Source organism: Notamacropus eugenii, chromosome 2, assembly GCF_028372415.1.
Source record: "Notamacropus eugenii isolate mMacEug1 chromosome 2, mMacEug1.pri_v2, whole genome shotgun sequence".
Lineage (NCBI taxonomy): Eukaryota > Metazoa > Chordata > Mammalia > Diprotodontia > Macropodidae > Notamacropus > Notamacropus eugenii.
In genome coordinates, this window is record NC_092873.1 from 69,124,374 (window position 1) to 69,143,034 (window position 18,661).

Consider the following 18,661-nt stretch of genomic DNA (forward strand, 5'->3'; position numbering starts at 1 on the left):
TCAATATTTATGGGAAAAACAATGATGATGAAAAACATACATGAAAATTTATATCTCTAAAAGCATACATTAATGAAAAACAAAGAGCACCAATAAACTGAATGTAAATTGTAAAAATAAAACTAACAATAAAATCCAAAATCAGCACAAAAGAAGGAATACTGGAAATTAATAGAGAAATAGGTAAATTTAAACTGGAAAGACAATGGAACTGAAAATAAAAATGAAAAGTTATTTCAAAGATTAACATAATTAATATACTATCAACCAAATCATTAAAAAGAAAGCAGAAAATCAAGCTGTTCAATTGAAAAAAGAATATATTTTGTATGTTCACTTTCTTTTTTGGACATTCACCAACCATCTTTTTAATAATGCGTTCAATTATTTTGCCAGATGTCACGAGGTTATCATTTACATGATCATGTAAATTACACTGATTATGTTCTTTTCCTTTTAAAAAATGATTGCAATTAATGCCTTTATTTAGTACTAGGATCCCTCTCTGTACAATCTCAGCAATTATGTTCGTCAATTCTAGCTGAGAATAGTTTATCTGGACCAAGTGACTTAAATTCAACAAGGACACCTAGGTAGTCTCTTATTATCTCTTTATTTATCTCATGGATTAACTTCCAATTGAGAGAGGTGAAGATGAGAACAATGAATATATATCTGAAAAATCTAATTTCTAAGGGCTAACGTTGTGAGCATGCCTACCTTGTGTAACACAACATTGTTAATAACTAAAGCTTTAAAGTTCTTTGGAAAAATCGCCAGTCACATGTGGTGGATTCCCAAGACTGAGCCACTCTATACAATAACTCCACATATTTTGCCCTCATTTTCCACCAATAGTTTAAAAATATTTATTTATTTCAGCACCAATTTTAAAAATTTGAGTTTATAAACTCGATTGCCTCAAAAAAAAATCGGGCACAACAGATAGAGCACTGGCTCTGAAGTCAGGAGGACTTGAATTCAAATCCATCCTCAGACACTGACTAACTGTGACCCTGAGAAAGTCACTTAAACCCAATTACCTAAAAAAAAATTGAGTTCTGAATTCTCTCTCTCTCTCTCACCCCTCCCCACCCATTGAGAAGGCAGGAAATGTGATGTAATTAAGCATATGAAATCTTGTAAAGCGTATCTCCATATTAACCATATTGCCAAAAAAGCAAGAAAAAAAATGAAAAAATTATGCTTTGATATGCACTCAGACTCCATCAGTTCTTTCTCTAGAGGTGAATAGTATTTTTCATCATGAGGCCTTTGGAATTGTCTTGGATCATATTGTACTGCTGGGAATAACTAAGTTATTCACAGTTGATCATTGTATAATATTTCTGTTGCTGTTTACAGTGTTCTCCCAGTTCTGCTCACTTCACTTTGCATCAGTTCATGTAAGTCTTTTAAGTTTTTTTCTGAAACCACCCCATTTATCATTTTTTTATGGTGCAATAGTGTTCCATCATGATCAAATACCAGAACTTGTTCAGCCATACCACAGTTGATTGGCATCCCTCAGTTTCTAATTCTGTACTATCCAAAATATACTATGAATATTTTAGATATATAGGTCCCTTTACCTTTTCTTCTCTCTCTTTGAGATGAGATTTAACAGTAGTATTTCTGGATCAAAAGCTGTGCACATTTTTATAGCCTTTTGAGTATAGTTCCAAATTGTTCTCCAGAATGACTGGAGAAGTTCACAACTCCAGCAATAGTGCTTTAATGTCCCAATTTTTCTACATCCCCTCCAATATTTATGATTTTTCTTTATCCACTTATCATTTGGGGAACATATTTTTATAAATTTTGACTCAGTTCCCTATATATTTGAGAAATGAAGCCTTTATCATAGAGAAACTTACTGTAAATGTTTTGCCCAGTTTCTTGCTTTCCTTCTAATATTGACAGAGTTGATTTTGTTTGTGCATAAACTTTTTAATTTAATGTAATAAAAATGACTATAGTAATCTACTGTTTAATACATCCAAAGATCCAGACTTTGGGGACAAGAACTCACTACTTAAATAAAAATTTAAAGTTGAGCACAACCAAGACAGTGAAGTAGAAAGATGCACATACACTAGCTCTTCCCCTACAGTTCATAAAATACCTAAAGAAAGACTCTCAACACATTCTAGAGCAGCAGAAGCCACAGAACAATGGAGTGGAGGAGATTTCCAGCCCAGGGTGACCTGAAAGGCTAACAGGAAAGGTCTGCCACACCAGACGCAGAGCAGAGCCCAGCCCAGCCTTGGCCGTGCCCCAGTGCCAGAAGGAGGACTAGAGTAGACCTTGGGGGTAGAATCCCCAGCAGCAGTAGCAGGTTTGCAGATCCCTCAACCCACAGTCACCAAAGGTCAGTGAGAGCGTTTTTTCAGCTGGCAGAGAAGGGAGCAGGGTCTCCCCATAGCTCTGGCCTCAGGTGGAGGTGGCAGAGGCTGCATCAAGCAGCAGTAGCTCCCACAGCAGCCCACATCCATTGTTGGATTGTAAAGCCTCTGGGGGATCTAAGCAGCTGATCTTTACCTCAGCCCTGTGTGGTGGCCCTGCCCCCACCTAATGCTGCTGGAGGAATTGAGCAGCTGATCCATATCTCACGCTGAATGGAGACCTTGCCTCCACTGAAAGCCACTGGGGGAATTGAGCAGTTTATCTGAATCTCAGCCCCCAGTGCTGGTTTGGTGGAACTGGAGGTCAGGTGGTTGCGGAGAGGAAACTACTACTCACAGATTCTGGGCACAAAAGTTTCTTGTTGCTCTCAGACCAGTGTACATGCTTGATTGTGCCACTTTGGAGGAACTGAGATCTTACAGATCCCCAGAGTGTACCCTACTCTTGACCAAGGACCCAAAAGTCAAGTAACTGGTTGGAAAAATGCCCCAAAAAGGGAAAAAATAAGAGTATAGAAGGTTGCTTTCTTGGTGAACAGATATCTTCTCCCATCCTTTCAGATGAGAAAGAACAAAGCTTACCATCAGGGAAAGACATAAAAGTCAAGGCTTCTGCATCCCAAACATTCAAAATAAATATTCAGTGGTCTCAGGCCATTGAAGAACTCAAAAAGGATTTTGAAAATCAAGTAAGAGAGGTGGAAGGAAAATTGGAAAGAGAAATAAGAGAGATGTGAGTCAACAGCTTGCTAAAGGAGACCCAAAAATGCTGAAGAAAATAACGCCTTTAAAAATAGGCTAACTCAACTGGCAAAAGAGGTTCAAAAAGCCAATGAGGAGAAGAATGCTTTCAAAAGCAGAATTAGCCCAATGAAAAGAGTGGTTCAAAAGCTCACTGGAGAAAATAGTTCTTTCAAAATTAGAATGGAACAGATAGAGGCCAATGACTTTATGAGAAACCAAGAAATCACAAAACAAAACCAAAAGAATGAAAAAATGGAAGATAATGTGAAACATCTCATTCGAAAAACAACTGACCTGGAAAATAGATCCAGGAGAGACAATTTAAAAATTATGGGCCTACCTGAAAGCCATGATCAAAAAAAGAGCCTAGACATCATCTTTCATGAAATTATCAAGGAAAACTGCCCTGATATTCTAGAACCAGAGGGCAAAATAAATATTGAAAGAATCCACCAATCACCTCCTGAAAGAGATCCAAAAATAGAAACTCCTAGGAACATTGTAGCAAAATTCCAGAGTTACCAGGTCATGGAGAAAATATTGCAAGCAATCAGAAAGAAACAATTTGAATATTGTGGAAATACAATCAGGCTAACACAAGATCCATCAGCTTCTACATTAAGAGATATAAGGGCTTGGAATATGATCTTCCAGAAGTCAAAGGAACTAGGACTAAAACCAAGAATCACCTACCCAGCAAAACTGAGTATAACACTTCAGGAGAAAAATGTTTATTTAATGAAATAGAGGACTTTCAAGCATTCTTGATGAAAAGATCAGAGCTGAAAAGAAAATCTGACTTTCAAACACAAGAAACAAAAGAAGCACAAAAAGGTAAACAGGAAAGAGAAATCATAAGGGACTTACTAAAGTTGAACTGTTTACATTCCTATATGGAAAGACAATATTTGTAACTCTTGAAACTTTTTTCAGTATCTGAGTTGTTGGTGGTGTCATACACACACACACACACACACACACACACACACACACACAGAGTACAGGGTGAATTGAACAGGAAGGGATCATACCTAAAAAGTAAAATTAAGGGGTGAGAGAAGAATATATTGTGAGAAGAAAGGGAGAAATGGAATGGGGCAAATTATCTCCCACAGAAGGCAAGAAAAAGCTTTTCCAATGGAGGGAAAAAGAGGGACGGTGAGAGGGAAAACATGAAGCTTACTCTCATCACATCTGACTCAAGGAAGGAATAAAATGCACATCATTTTGGTATGAAAACCTATCTTACAATACAGGAAAGTGGGGGAGAAGGGGATAAGCATGGTGGGGGGATGATGGATGGGAAGGAAATGGGAGGAGGGACCAAGTAGAAGTCAACACTCTTAGGGAGAGACAAGGCCAAAAGAGAGAATAGAAGAAATAGGGGGGAGGATAGGATGGAGGGAAATACAGTTGATCCTACACAACATGACTATTATGGAAGTCATTTGCAAAACTACACATATATAGCCTATATTGAATTGCTAGCCTTTCCAGTGGGGATGGGTGGGGAGAAAGGAAGGAGGAGAAGTTGGAACTCAAAGTTTTAAGAACAACTGTTGAGTACTGTTCTTGCCTACAACTGGGAAACAAGAAATACAGGTAATAGGGTATAGAAATTTATCTTGCCCTACAGGACAAAAAAGAAGATGGGGATGAGGGAAGAGAGGGATGTTAGAAGAGAGGGCAGATTGGTGGTATGGGTAATTAGAATGCTGGGCACTTTGAGGTGGGGGGAGGGGAGAGATGGGGAGAAAATTTGGAACTCAAAATTTTGTGGAAATGAATGTTGAAAACTTAAAATGAATAATTTTAAAAAAATTTGAAGTTGTTTAAAGGGGAATATTGGAAGAGTTCAGCTGAGTTGCTGCTTCTTGTCTACCATCTTTACTCTGCTATTTTTGACTCAGTCTTCCACAATGGAGCTAGTCACAACTGACAGTTCCATTTTCCTGTCTTCTTTATAATTGGAGCCAGGACATTTATACCTTTGCCCTTAAATTATTGAAATCTTTTATCAATATACCCAGTCTTGTGAAAAAAATGCTTCTTGTTCTCTTCTCCTCTGCTTCTTCTCCTCCTTCTTATTTTCTTCTCCTCTTCTTTTCTTTTTCTTCTCCTTCTCCTTCTTCTTTTTCTTCTCTTCTTCTCCTTTTCTTCTCTTCTCTTCTTCTCCTCCTCTTCTTCTCCTTCTTCTCCTCCTTCTTCTTCTCCTTTTTCTTATTGTTCTTTTTCTTCTTCTTCTCCTTCTTCTTTTAATGACTGGGCCTGCCATCTCCAGCCCAAATTACAGATAATCCATCGATCACAATTTAATGAGTGCCAAGAGCAAGCAGACTATTACAGTAAATTCCAATCTGATTCAGCCTAATCCAATAAAGTCCAATTTAGTCCAGGCTAGTCCAATATGGTCCAGTATAGTCCTGTCTAATCTTGTCCACTCTATTTTAGTTTGATCTAATTATATACAATCCAATTTTCCTGGTTTAAAATCTTTTTCCTTATGGTCCAATTTGTTCTGGGCTATTTCAATGCAGTCCAATCTGGACCAAGCCAGTCTAATTCAGCCCAGCCCAGGCCAGTTCTGCTCAAACTGCTCTAATCCATTTCAATCTGGTCCAAACTGATTCAGTCCGGTCCAATGAGAATTGGTTTGGTTCAGATCAGTCCATTCTGACCCAGCGCAGTTTAATTCAGTCCAATACAATTCAATCTGGCTTACTCTGGGTCAGTCAAGACAAGTCCAATTCAATTCAGTTCTGAATAATCTCATTGAATCTTTTCTAATTTACTGCACTCCAATTCAATGCAGTCCAGTCCAATATGTTCCAGTCTAATATGGTCCAGTTCAATTCAATTGAATCCAATGAAAATCTATTAATTCTTACTACATGTAAATCGCTATTTTCTGGGCATAACAAGATTTAAAAAGACATAGTCCTTAACCTCAAGGAACTGAGGTTATGCCCCAGGGAGGGCAGGGAGTGATATGTGTCCCAAATAGTATAAGAAAAGATGGAGTTTCATGGTGTGAGGAGACAATTAGACACATGACTTCTTCAGAAATTTTGAAAAAAGAGACAAGAATTCCAGCTGAGGGCATCAGGGAAGACTTCACAGAAGAGGAGATGCTTGAATTAAGCCTTGGGAAAGAGAAAGATTCTGAAAGGTGCTGGGAGGAGAGGGAGGAGGAGAAGGGGAAAGTGAGACACCATCATTCCATGCCCACAAGAAACAAATTGTATCCACAGGACTGTATACAGTCCTGTGGTTGCATTACAAACTAACTAAACCTCTTAGGTGGGAATAAAAAGATATGTGGTAGAAAAGTAGTGCTCTAGTAATTAAATGAAGAAAACAATGATGCAGATAGCTTTTCAAATATATATATATATATATATATCTATTTCCAGATGCTGCTATATGGTGAGAAAGGAAATTTTCAACAGCAGTGACCTACTTCAGAGACTCTATCTTGTTTCTCACCTCGAAAAGGCTGGGCATGAGATTTCACTGAGGAAATACAATACTTTTGGGGGTCAAGAGCCAATGAAAATGTAATTCTCTTTCTCTCCTCAAGCCTACCAACCAAACAAACAAACAAAAATAAAATGTTTTAAAGTAACATTTTTAAACATAATTCTTCTAAATGATAAAAACCATCTGGATAGAAGTTTGCTTCCTTTCACATCTTGGGTCTAGAAAAGTAGGAGGGGAGCAGGATGTTTGTAAGGGACAAGAGGAGCTGGCAGTACCCACAGCACCTTTCTTTGCATCATCTTGATGCTCTGAATTCAAGAGCTCTTCTGGGAGGCTGGGTCCTTCAGAAGGCATTTCATGTCAGTCTTGAAAGTAGTTCTTCCTCAGCCTCCACAATGGTATCTTTCTTTGCCTGGGATGGATGAGGCCCTTTCTCTTAGCTGGACAATGCCTATTCACTCCTCCCTCCTAGCAAGCCCATTACTTACATTTCTCTTAAAATCCCTTTTGAATGGGATGGATTTTTTTGGTCTGATCTGCCCACTCTCATCTTTGCCTATGGTGGACAGGATGGTCTACCAGCATAATTGAGCCTCATGAGGAATCCATAGTCCAGAAAAGATGCCTTTTCTGATATCTCCCAGGGAACAGAAAGTCAAGGGCAGTCACAGACAGAAGGATTAGAGGGCAGCAGCTTGGCCCAGTGGAGCCTGGCTTGTCACAGTGGTGACTCCCTTCCTAATGGTATTGCTGCTCCCTGATATTGGGGTTCAAGGGGAGATCTTGGGGCTCCCAGCTTAGAAATGCCAAGTATTGGCAAGAACATGGTTGGAAGTAAAACCAGTTTGGTACTCTGCTGAGCCACTTTGAATACCCATCATAGTTCAGATAGGTAGGCTGTATCTCCAAAGAAGCCAATGGGACATTTGTACCTTCCAACATAGAGGACAAGCCTGTGTTCTTTCACTATCACTCTGTTATGCTGGGTGACTTGTGGACTTTGAAACTGCTGGAGATTTACTTATCTCAGTTGGACAGGGCACATTCCTCCCCGGTGCTTAGGATCCATTGCTTCTTCATAGATGCCATGTATGACTGGTCTATCTTGTAGCTGGTGGTCAGCAACCAGTGAGCCACCTCGTTGACTCATGGATCCAGAGTAGAATGGCCTTCAGAGGCCAAATTGTCTAACCTGATCATTTACAGTTGAGGAAACTGAAGTTCAAAGAAGGGGTCATCCCCAGTATCATTTTATTTTGATGTGTGGGCATAAGTGAAAACATCACCCAGAGCACTGGAAAGGGGAGGGAAGGGTTATGGCTGAGAAGTCTACAACAAGGTCAAGGTGATTCAGGTGAGCATTTATGGAGCAATTTCCCCAAGTGTTTCAAGGTACCACAAAGGGAACAAGCATTTATAGAGCACCAACTATGTGCCAGGAACTTTGTCAAGCACCTTGACAAATACCATATCTTTGATCTTTACAATGACCCTGTGTGGCAGGTGCTGTCATCATCTCTATTTTACAGTTGAGAAAATTGTGGCAGACAGAGGTTAAGTGACTTGTTCAGGGTCATTCAGCTAATTAGTGTCTGAGGTCATATTTGAACTCAGGTCTTCAGGACCTCTGGCCCAATGCTTCCTCTGCTGTACTACCAGCTATATCCTGAAGTCATTAGTCATGGAGAATCAAAAAAGAAACCAGTTATTGGAGAAAGGACACCCTATTCAACAAAAACTTCTGGGAAAACGGGCTAGTAAATGGATGGAAATTAAGGTTAGAGTTAGACCCTCATCATATACCACAAGTTCCAAAGGAACATATGACAAATAGAAAAGAGAATATGTGTATCCATCACAGTTTTATGCATTTCTTTGAACACAGTAATGCTCTGTCACAGCCATGTACCACCACCGATAGAAATCTTTGATTTCATTTTGCTCTACTTTTTTAAAAAAAGTGCTGCTTTAAATATTTTGATGGATATGGGTTCATTCTTTTTGTCACTGATTTTCTTGGGGTTCCTAGCTAGTGGCAGGATCTCTGAGTCACAGAGTATAGACATTTGGGTCTTTTGTATGACTCCAAATTTCTTTTCAGACTGATAGATCCAATCCCCAGATTATTAACTATGCAATGGTGTACCCATCTTTCCCTCCATTGCTTACTGCTCCCATCTTTGGTCAGCTTGTCCAGTTCGCTGGGGATATGGTGGGAAGGGTAGCTTTAGGTGTTTTTTGATTTGTTTCTTCTGGTTACTAGTGCCCTGGAGCAATGTTGCATGTGGTTTTAGTAGTTTACAAAACTTCCTTTGAAGGCTAGTTATTTGACCTCTTAACTATTGGGAATGACTTTTGTTTTTTATCATTTTTTTTTGATATTTGTCAAATTTATATAACAAAATAAAATAAATAATGGTTAGAAAAAATAAGCAGATAAAACTTGGTGACAAAGAATGGAAGAAAAATACCACCTAATGCACTTAGATAGACCCAGGAAAAATAATAGAAACAAAGATACAGACACACATAAAATCTAAACTAAGAAGGTAATCCATTCTACCTGAAATGGCATCGCTTTTTGTCCCAATCAAACAACCACCTCTGGAAGGACTGATCTAGACATCCGAATGATGGGGCCAAATTTCATGAGCCAAGGCAGGAAAACTGAAAGAAAAAGATGAAAAGTGAAGGCATATAGAGTGTGATGGATAAGAGCAGAACTCCTTTTGCCTCCAGGTCACTGAAAAATGGTGACTTCAACGACAATAAGGCATGTTAAATGGGCACTGAATTCCCAGCTATGGGGGAGGTAACAAGTTACAACCATAAAGGACCCACCAGTGAAACCATGGACAACGCAGGGCTAGGAGCTGCCTCCAAACACATCAAGTCCACCCTCCATTTCACAAAAACAGACACTGGCGTGAGAACGGAATCTATATGGCCCCAACACATGGACGAATCGTCAGACTCGCGTGGGGATCCAAGCTCCTCCCTCTCTCCAGAGCCAGGACTCTGTTCTTTTCACCTTGAAGACCAGGCCATCTGGAATGAGGAACAGTCTTTAACGGCCCCTTCCTCTCCCTTGGCTTCAGTCAAATAGCCACAAGCTTCAAAGGGAGCTTTGGATGGGAAGGGAGAAGGATATCTTCGTCTATGTGGTCACTGGTATTGTCTCTCCACCTCAGTAGGTATCAGTATTGAGTTCTGTGTTATCCAGATCCATTTTGAAATGGAATCTCCCCCAAAGATCACTCAACTACTGGAATACCAGAGGTTTTCTTTCATTAGCTTTGTGAACTTCAGCTGGCAATTCCATCCAATTATCTTATTATTTGTCTACTTTGCCAGTAATTATGCTTACAGTGGATACAATGGGGGCTTGGAGTCAGCACGATTTATCTTTCCGAGTTCAAATCTGGCCTCAAACAAGTCACTTAATCCTGCTTGTCTCCGTTTCCTCCTCTGTGAAATGAGCTGGAGAAGGCAATGGCAAACTACTCCAGTATCTCTGCCAAGAAAACCTCAAAGGGGGTCATGGAGAGCTGATTGTGTATCTGAACAACTGTATTTATTTTTAACTGCATTTATAACTATATTTACCCTGTACACAGTTTGTCTATTTCTTATCTCCCTCATAAGACTGTAAGTACCCTGGGAACAGGGATTTACTCTTTGAGCCAGTGACCTTGGCCTCCCTGGCTTCCTTCAAGTCCCAATAAAAACGCCACCTCCTCCAGGAAACCTCCCCACACCTTCATTCTAGTGATTCTTCTCTGCTCCTCATTTTCTCCTGATCCTACAGAGCTTGCTTTGAGTGTGTTTGGTTGTATGTTGAATCCTTCATTAGACTGTGAGCATCTTGAGTGCAGGGACTCTCTTTTGCCTCTTTTTGTATCCCCAGAGCTTAGCACAGTGCCTGACACACAGTAGGTGGTTGCTAAATACTTGTTTATGGAGTTATGTCATTATATTTAAGGACAAGTATTTTTAAACACCAACTATGGCAGCAAAGCAAGGAGCAGTCCTGTATTTTCTCTCTCCTGGTATGGATAACACCATTCTGGAATACATCATTATTTCAATGTCACTGTCCTCTCTATCCCCTAAATCTCCATTCTCTTCTATTCTAGTCCTTCTATTCTAGTCTAGACAGCAGAATGACCACTCTAGTCCTTCCTGGCCCTAGGCCCGGAGGCCAATGACAGACTAGAAGAACAGGAATTCTATGTTCCTTCCCCCAAACCCAACAGCCGCCCCCAGGGCCAGCAGCTCCCCTGTGGTGAGTTCAACATGACTATGTTTTTGTGTACTGTGAGAAATTATTTGAATTCAGTCAGAAGCCCATTTGTCCCATAGAAACTGCTGTTTGTGAGTTCATGGGCACTTCTCCCTGCTGTGATTTGTCCCCTAACCTCTAAACAAATAGCTTTCTTTCCATGATAATATGACTCCAGCCAGCAGTGAGCTACACAAAAGACAAGGAGAGAACAACCCCTTCTCTCAGGATCTTACATCCGAGTAGGGACACCAACCTGTACACACATAAGCATGTAGAATATATGTGAAAAACAATGCGAGGCAGTTGGGGGAGGGGTGCCAGAAGTCATGTATGTTGGGGGGTGGGGTGTCAGCAACGACATCATGTAGAAGGTAGTGCTTGGGATGGGATCTGAAGGAAGAGAGGGGGTCTGTGAGCTAGAGGTGAGCCAGGAGAGCACTTCAGGCAACAGGGGCAGCTAGTACAAAGGCTCAGAGATCGGAGATGGAGAAGCAAGCAGCAGAAACAGCAAGAAATCTATTTGGACTAGAGGATATATATATATACATATATATGTGTGTATACACACACACACACACATATATATACATATATATTTGGACACAAATGATGAGGAAGAAGGTAATGTAGAATGAGGCTGGAATGGTCCCTGGAAGATAGAGTGTGAAGGGTTGAAATTCCAAATTCATTTCCCTAGACACTGAAATCCAAGGTAATCTGAAGAAGGGGAGAATACTAACAACTTGGGAGAAACAAGAAAGAACTTCATCTAACAGGTGGGACAGAAGCCAAGCTGAGCCATGCACAGAGCACAAGAAATGGGGTTCAGTTTACAGAGTGGGCACAATTCCTTCTTCCAACCCAGAACTGCTCCTGGCAAAGCAGCAATAACCCCATAGTACAGCCTTCAGGGAGTTCTGTAAAGAAATGATTGTGATGCCCCAAAACCTTTGGCAGACATAAAATATGAGTGTAAAGAAATTATTGTGGTGCCCCAAAACTTTGGGCAGACATAAAACATGAAGACAACTCTATCTGTGCCCCTAAGACCTAATGGGCTCATTGGTGCAACGGGCTTTCTTCATGAGTGCCAAGGAACAAACTGGATTCTGTTCTCAGAGGATCTCATCAGCTAAGTTTGGCATCGTGTATTAGTGAATCACTGATTCTCCGCTGGGAAGGGCATGTTCTTTTCTCTAAGACAAAAGCCAGGCATGGGGAAGGATGATAATCCAGCCCAACCTATCTGCCAAAATGGGCATGGGTTTAGTATCAGGGGTCACAGTTCTGGGGACTGTCAGAGAAAATTGAGTTTGACTTGTAAATACACAAATCTGATCAAAATCATTAAGGGAGTGTCTGCAACAAGATGTTACTGGGAGTTTCTTCTTTCATCATAATTAGCTTTGAGTATTGTTGGAGATCATCCCACAGGCAAAGCTTTCCCTCCTCCCTTCCCCTTCTTCCAAGTAGCACCTAATTCTGTTTTGGTAGGGAGCAGAGGGGCTAGTTTCATTCTGTTTAGAGTTGGGTTATTTGTTTATTTTTGGTTTTGCTTTGCTTTTTTGATAAAGAGACAGAAGAGAAAAAAATGATGATATGTCAGGGACTCCTAGTGTTTCAAAATATTTAAAAATTTCCACAAGTCAATTAACTGTCCAGCTTAGCAGGCCTTTGAATCTTACAGATAGGAATGCCAAGAACAGTAATTAATGGAATCTATTGGGATTTCCAGAGCCTACTCTGTATCTTTGTGCAAAATCTGGTCAATTATTTTAATGGGCAACAAAGACCAATCCATTTGTCATGGGCCTTGATTGTCACAACCAACTGATGGAGTATGTGGGTAAACTCAGTTTTCTACTCCTCCATTTCCTGGAGCACCTTAGCACTTTTCAGCCCTCCCTCTTCTAGTTACGACCACCCTAATGGGGCAATCTCCCTCTGATTTCCCCACTACCACAGGACACAGGAGTCAGGACTCCAAAACAGAGTTTTCTTGGAACAGTGAATTAAGCAAAGACTATGGAGTGAAATGAGCAAGGGGCTTCCCAAGGTCAACCACCTAGCTGAAATCCAAAGGGAAAAAGTCACAAAATGCCTCATTCATTCAGGACGTAATCGCTGCCAAGCTGCACTTGGCTAAAAGGATGGGGAAAGAACTCAGGAATCATGGACAGTGAAATCAGAAATGGAGTCCTAGGTCTAGCGAGGATGCATGGATCTTCTCAGGATGGTGGGGACAGGGGATGCAAGGGGGCCACTGACTGCAGCAAAGAGGAAACAGTGGCCAAAGACACAGCCCTGGATCTGCTTGGGACCTGCAGGCCATGAAGAACTTTGGACCTCAGTATTCTTCCCTGTTCCTAGGAAAGCAGTTCAATGATAACAGCAGGATTAGGACTTACACTGGCTTGTTTCTTGTTCATAAACAGGGTTCTGAATACTGAAGTTCATTTGACCCTCTAACAACCACGAACAGTTCCAGGCTTATCTAACAGGTTTCAGATGAGGCCTTCAGGGCTTGGAATAAGCCAAGTGACTTCTACAAGGTCGCCCAATGAGGAACGTCAGAGCCAGGACTCAAACTTGAGCTCCAAATTCAGGGCTCAGGGAATCATAAAATTAGAAGCTCAGGGTCTCTGAGTTGAAAGAGATTTAAGAGGCCACCAAGTCCAAACTATATGAGCAAGGAGTCCCTTGGCAAAACTCAAGGAGGAAAGAAAGTTTATGAAACTCAGGTGGCATTCAGAAGCAATCAGTCAACTCATATGTATTAAATGTCCATGATGTGCCAAGACTGTAATAAGCACTGCGGTACAAGAAGGCAAAATCGCTGTCCATGCCCTCAAGAAACTTACTTGGAGGTGACAACTTTAAACAATTGTGTACATATAGGATCTATTCAGAGTAAGTGGAAAGTAGTCTGAGAAAGATGAGAACCCCAGACTAAGGAGGTAAAAATACTACTGCATCCCATCCTAGGCAGATCATAACTAGACAATTGTGTTCAATTCTGGGGACTGTATTTAAGAAAAAGCATTCATAAGTGAATGCTTGCCTATAAGTATCTAAAGGACTATCATAAGGAAGGGAGGGGGGTTATGTTTCTTCAGTTTGGCCTCTAGACTTTTGCGAGGACAACACCATTAATTCAAACATGGGAATAATATTTCCTGACTGTAGTCCAAAGGATTTCTGTTCTTCACAGTTTTTCAAAGTCACCGAGTGGGACTTACAACCCCATCTGCCAGGTTTTTCATTCTCCCTGGAATGCAAGTATCTGGTGACTTGGGCTGCTCAAGGGTCATTGGGTGTTCTCATCATTTTCTAATTTATCTCAGGTCCCTAATCTTCACTCTTCATTCTACTTGTCCCCAGTGGAAGGCCATTCTTCTTGATAGAAAACAAAAATAAAGAAGTCAAGGAAGAGTGAGGAGTTGCTTGTCCTCTTCATAGTTGACAAATTTTTGTTGATATTGCAAGGGGCAAAGGAATGGAATTCACTGAGAAAGAGGTTGGACAAACCATCTCCATTGAACGAACAGCATCAGTTTCTTTGAAAGGCACATAAGCAACGTGCCTGGTCCGTAAGCATACTGTTAGAGACAACAGAATTTTTTAAAATTATCATTACAAAATCATGATTATCACACAACTATTTTGCTCAACAAATAACTATGACTCCCTAATAATAGTTCAGGTATCATTGGTAGCTGGATGGGAGATGGCTCATCTTAGTGCTGCTATTGTTCAAGGGGAAAATATCTTTTGACAGAGTAGGACCTAACAAGGGAATCTAGAGGGGAGTTGTCACCATTGTTTGGTCTCCAATTCCTGACCAGGTGTTGACCCTTTCAACACTGGTCTCAGCCTACTCGAAGGGTCTATGATATAGGGATGATGGATTAAGTGTTCCAAAGAGCAGCTTCCTGAATGTGAATTTATAACCATAAAGGATACAAATGTAAATTTTAAAAATTCACTCCTTTTTTCTGATGATCAAATTTATTTCACAGATTTTATTTATTTATTTCACCCAAATTTATTTGACAAAGGTAAAAAAGGACTCATGATGGAAAATGCTATCCACATCCAGAGAAAGAACTATGGAGTCTGAATGCAGATGGAAGCAGACTATGCTCATTTATTTGTTTTCATTTTTGTTTTTCTTTCTCATGGTTTTCCCCTTTTATTCTGATTTTTCACAACATTGTGATTATTTCACAACATGGCTAATGTGGAAATATGTTTAATATGATTGTATATGTGTTACCTATATCAGATTGCTTGCCATCTTGGGGAGAGGGAAGAGAAAAGAGGGAGAGAGAAAAACATTTAGGACTCAAAATCTTATAAAAGTGAACTTAATAGAAGATTTGATACATGAGATCCAAGAGAAGAAAAAGTACAAATGAAAGACTAATTACAAGAGATTCAGTAAGGACAAACTGTTTACTTTTTATATAAGGAAATGTAAAACATATGTCTAAGGTTATTAGTAACTGGCTAGTTTGTAGGAAGGATTTTGGTAGACTTGAGTATAATATGATTTTAAAAACCATTTAGGAATAGGTACAAAGAGTCATTATTTTATACAAATGGGAACAAGAGGAAGAACTGACATACAGGAATTAGATGGAGAAGGAGGCCTGGTAGTTCTGGAACCCGATTTTCATCAGGAATGGGCTTGAGAGAACAATACATGTATATCTAGAAGGGTATAAATGTCTTCTAAATTCAGAAAGAAACAAAAGGCCAAGGGAGTGGGGGAGGATAAGGTAAGGATTGTTACAGGGGAGGGTGAGGGAATAGGATAAGTGTTTAGATTGATTGGAATGGGAGGATAAGGGAGGAATCCTTGGAGTGGGGTAGGTTAAGTAATAGGAGGGCAAAGAAGTGGGTAGAAGTAAAGTAGGGGAATCAGGAGGGATAGGAAATGAGATACATACAAATATTAAAAAAAGATTAGGAATAGAATTTATTAGGGTATTAGGAGAAAAAAGGGGGGATAATCATGAGCTCAGACAAAATTAAAGCTAAAATAGAGAGAAAAATAGGGAAACTACGCTATGTCAGCCATATTGTTCAATATTGTTTTAGACTACTTAAAATAACTACATAGTATAAGATTTGAATATGGCTTTGGTGTAGGAAATGATGAGTTGGTGGACTTAGAAAAATATGGAAAGATTCAGGCTTGTGAAGCAAGATGTTATCCACTCTCAGAGAAACAGGACAAATATGTATAGAATAGTCTTACACAGACCCCTACGAATGTATATGTCTATATGTAAATAAGATTATAGATCTCTAAGTATGTGTATGTAAGTATATTTATGTATGTGTATATGTATATATATCTTTGTGTGTATATGTACATGTGTATGTATGCTTGTATATGTTCATATGTGTGTATGTGTGTGTATATATATGTATGTATGTATGTATAAATATATATTCGAGCTTAATTGTAGCCTTCTTGATGGAAGGGGGGAAGAACGAGGAAAAAGAAGAAAGTAAAAAGTGCACAACATAGAACAAAAGAAAACTTATAAGGAAGTAAAGAAAAGGATGGATGGTTCTGAACACAATGTGTGGTAGTTATTATCTAGGATTTCTTCAAATGGAAATTTATTGCTGTGTATTTTGAATCCTCTCTTATGATCTGCTATGCACATGACAATGTGTTTTTCCTTTTTTGTATTTAAGTCTTAATATTTAAGTTTATAAAATGTTTCTTTTTATTTTCTTATTGGGTATTTAATTTTAGTACTTAAGTGAAAAAAATGAAATAAAAAAATTGAGAGAAAAATGTAAATGTTGAAAACCACCATTACATGTAATTGGAAAAAGTAAAATACTATTAAGTGGGGGAAAAGATTATAAGGGTAAAGACCAATTCCAAGTATAAATATTTCCTAAAGAAGTTTAATTCACATCAAAAGTAACATTGAGGAGATGGAAAAGGCACCTGCTCTGCCTAAGGGAGCCAATTCTGTAACTCTGCCTGTATTTAGTGAACACAGGAGCCAAAGACAACACTGGCTGAGAGCCCAAGGTCAAGTGCAAAGGATGATGTCAGAGGATGAGGTAAGAGAATGAGCAGAAATGACTCACAAATCGGTGACAAGGAAAGCGTGAGCCTGCAGCGAGCTTGGCATGAAAGCCACATAAGCTGACTCATTGAAAGGGACTTTGTAGAGGAGCCCAGGAGAACGACAGACAGACAGTTTTAAATAGGAATCTCTCGAGGGTGAACACCACGTCTGAACTCTCTCAACTTGGTGACAGTGGGAGACACATGATGATGACATTCAGATAGATAGCGTAAGAATGGGCGACTGGATTCAGCCAAATTCAGCAGAAAAAGTCAGGGCTAGGAGCAGGGCCCCTGAAAAGCCTTCAAGGGACCACATTGGACGTACTTGTACAATGTCTCCTTTACTTTACATTTTAAAGATGACTGAGGAAAATATTCACAGCCATTGGTCTACACTGACGCTTTCGTAGTTCTTCAATATTTGTGAAAATTGTCTCTGCATACACTGAATGTCTTCATGATGAATAAAACAAGATAGGCAGGCTGTCTTCTCTTCCTAATTTTTTTTCCAATTAACACACATTTATTTCCTCTCCTCCTGCTTTCCTGTCTTTACTCCCATTAAAAAAAGTAAATTTTTCCAGCCATCCTGGACAAGAATTTAGAACTATGACCTCAAAGTGACTAAACTGTGTCCTTTGACTTAGTGATGCCATTGCTAGGCCTGTACCCCAAAGATGTTAAAGGCCAACCAAAAGCATCCCTCTGAACGTGTCTGCTGTCACTGTTTGGTGGAGATGAGGCCTTTCTTTTTGTCAGTGACCTCCTTGGGGTATTTAGCAGTGGGATCTCTGGATCAGAGAGCACTTCATTTTCATAATGGCAAATTGGTTTCCTGGATGCTTTAGCATGCCTGGCTTTCCACAACCCATGTCCTCCAGCACTCAACATCCCATCTTTACCATTTGGTTGGGTGTGAGGTGAGACCTCTCCGGTGACATTTCTCTTAGTGTTTCTGTAAGTGATTTGGAGAGTTATTCAGATGATTGCAAACAGTGTGCAATTCTTCTCTGGATAATTGTTTGTTTATATTCTTGGCCACACCTCCTGAGGGATGCTTTTGGTCATGTGGAGATGGTGAATCTGGATGCATGTTGTGTATGGATTGATTTTGCCAATTTTTTCTTTTATTACTCTTTTTCCTTTTTATAAGGATCCTCTGTTATATGGGCTGACTCTCTGGGGGGAGGAAAAGAAGGGCAAATTGAAGCTATGCAAAGACAAAAGGCATTGATACCCTTTTATATTTTAAAAAGAAATGCACATCTTGGTCACCAGATCATTCCATACAAAGGCTGTTCCGTCTTATTTGGGTTGCATTAATTTTATTCATCCAAATGAGCTCTTCAACTTACATAAGAGAAGCATCTATTTGAATTTTTAGTGTCTCTCTCTTCCTTATCTAGTTGAGAATGTACCCTTTGGCCATAGCTAGGAAAAGTTTGATGGTCATACAAAGAGACTGCATGTCAAAGAGCCACCTCCAGAGCTGGGGCTGTCACTGGGACATGTGACTGAGCAGGTCTCTTTACCATTCAGTGTTCCTGGCATCTCTCTAAGCCTGGGAGTTGCAGGGAAGGAATGGGAGCTTAAAGGCAGAATAATTCTTTCTTCTGTGACCACCATAATATTATCTCAAGAAAA

At 39.8% G+C, this 18,661-nt stretch overlaps 1 protein-coding gene across 21 annotated transcripts in view; it reads right to left on the reverse strand.

Moving 5' to 3' along the window:
- Positions 1 to 18,661, reverse strand: part of PCBP3 (poly(rC) binding protein 3) — a 398,673-nt gene that overhangs the window by 189,646 nt on the left and 190,366 nt on the right. For all 21 annotated transcript variants that reach the window (XM_072640817.1, XM_072640816.1, XM_072640808.1 and 18 more), the window contains exon 2: positions 9,193 to 9,296. The gene's annotated coding sequence lies outside the window, so the exon portion shown is untranslated. The remainder of the gene's footprint in view (positions 1 to 9,192; positions 9,297 to 18,661) is intronic.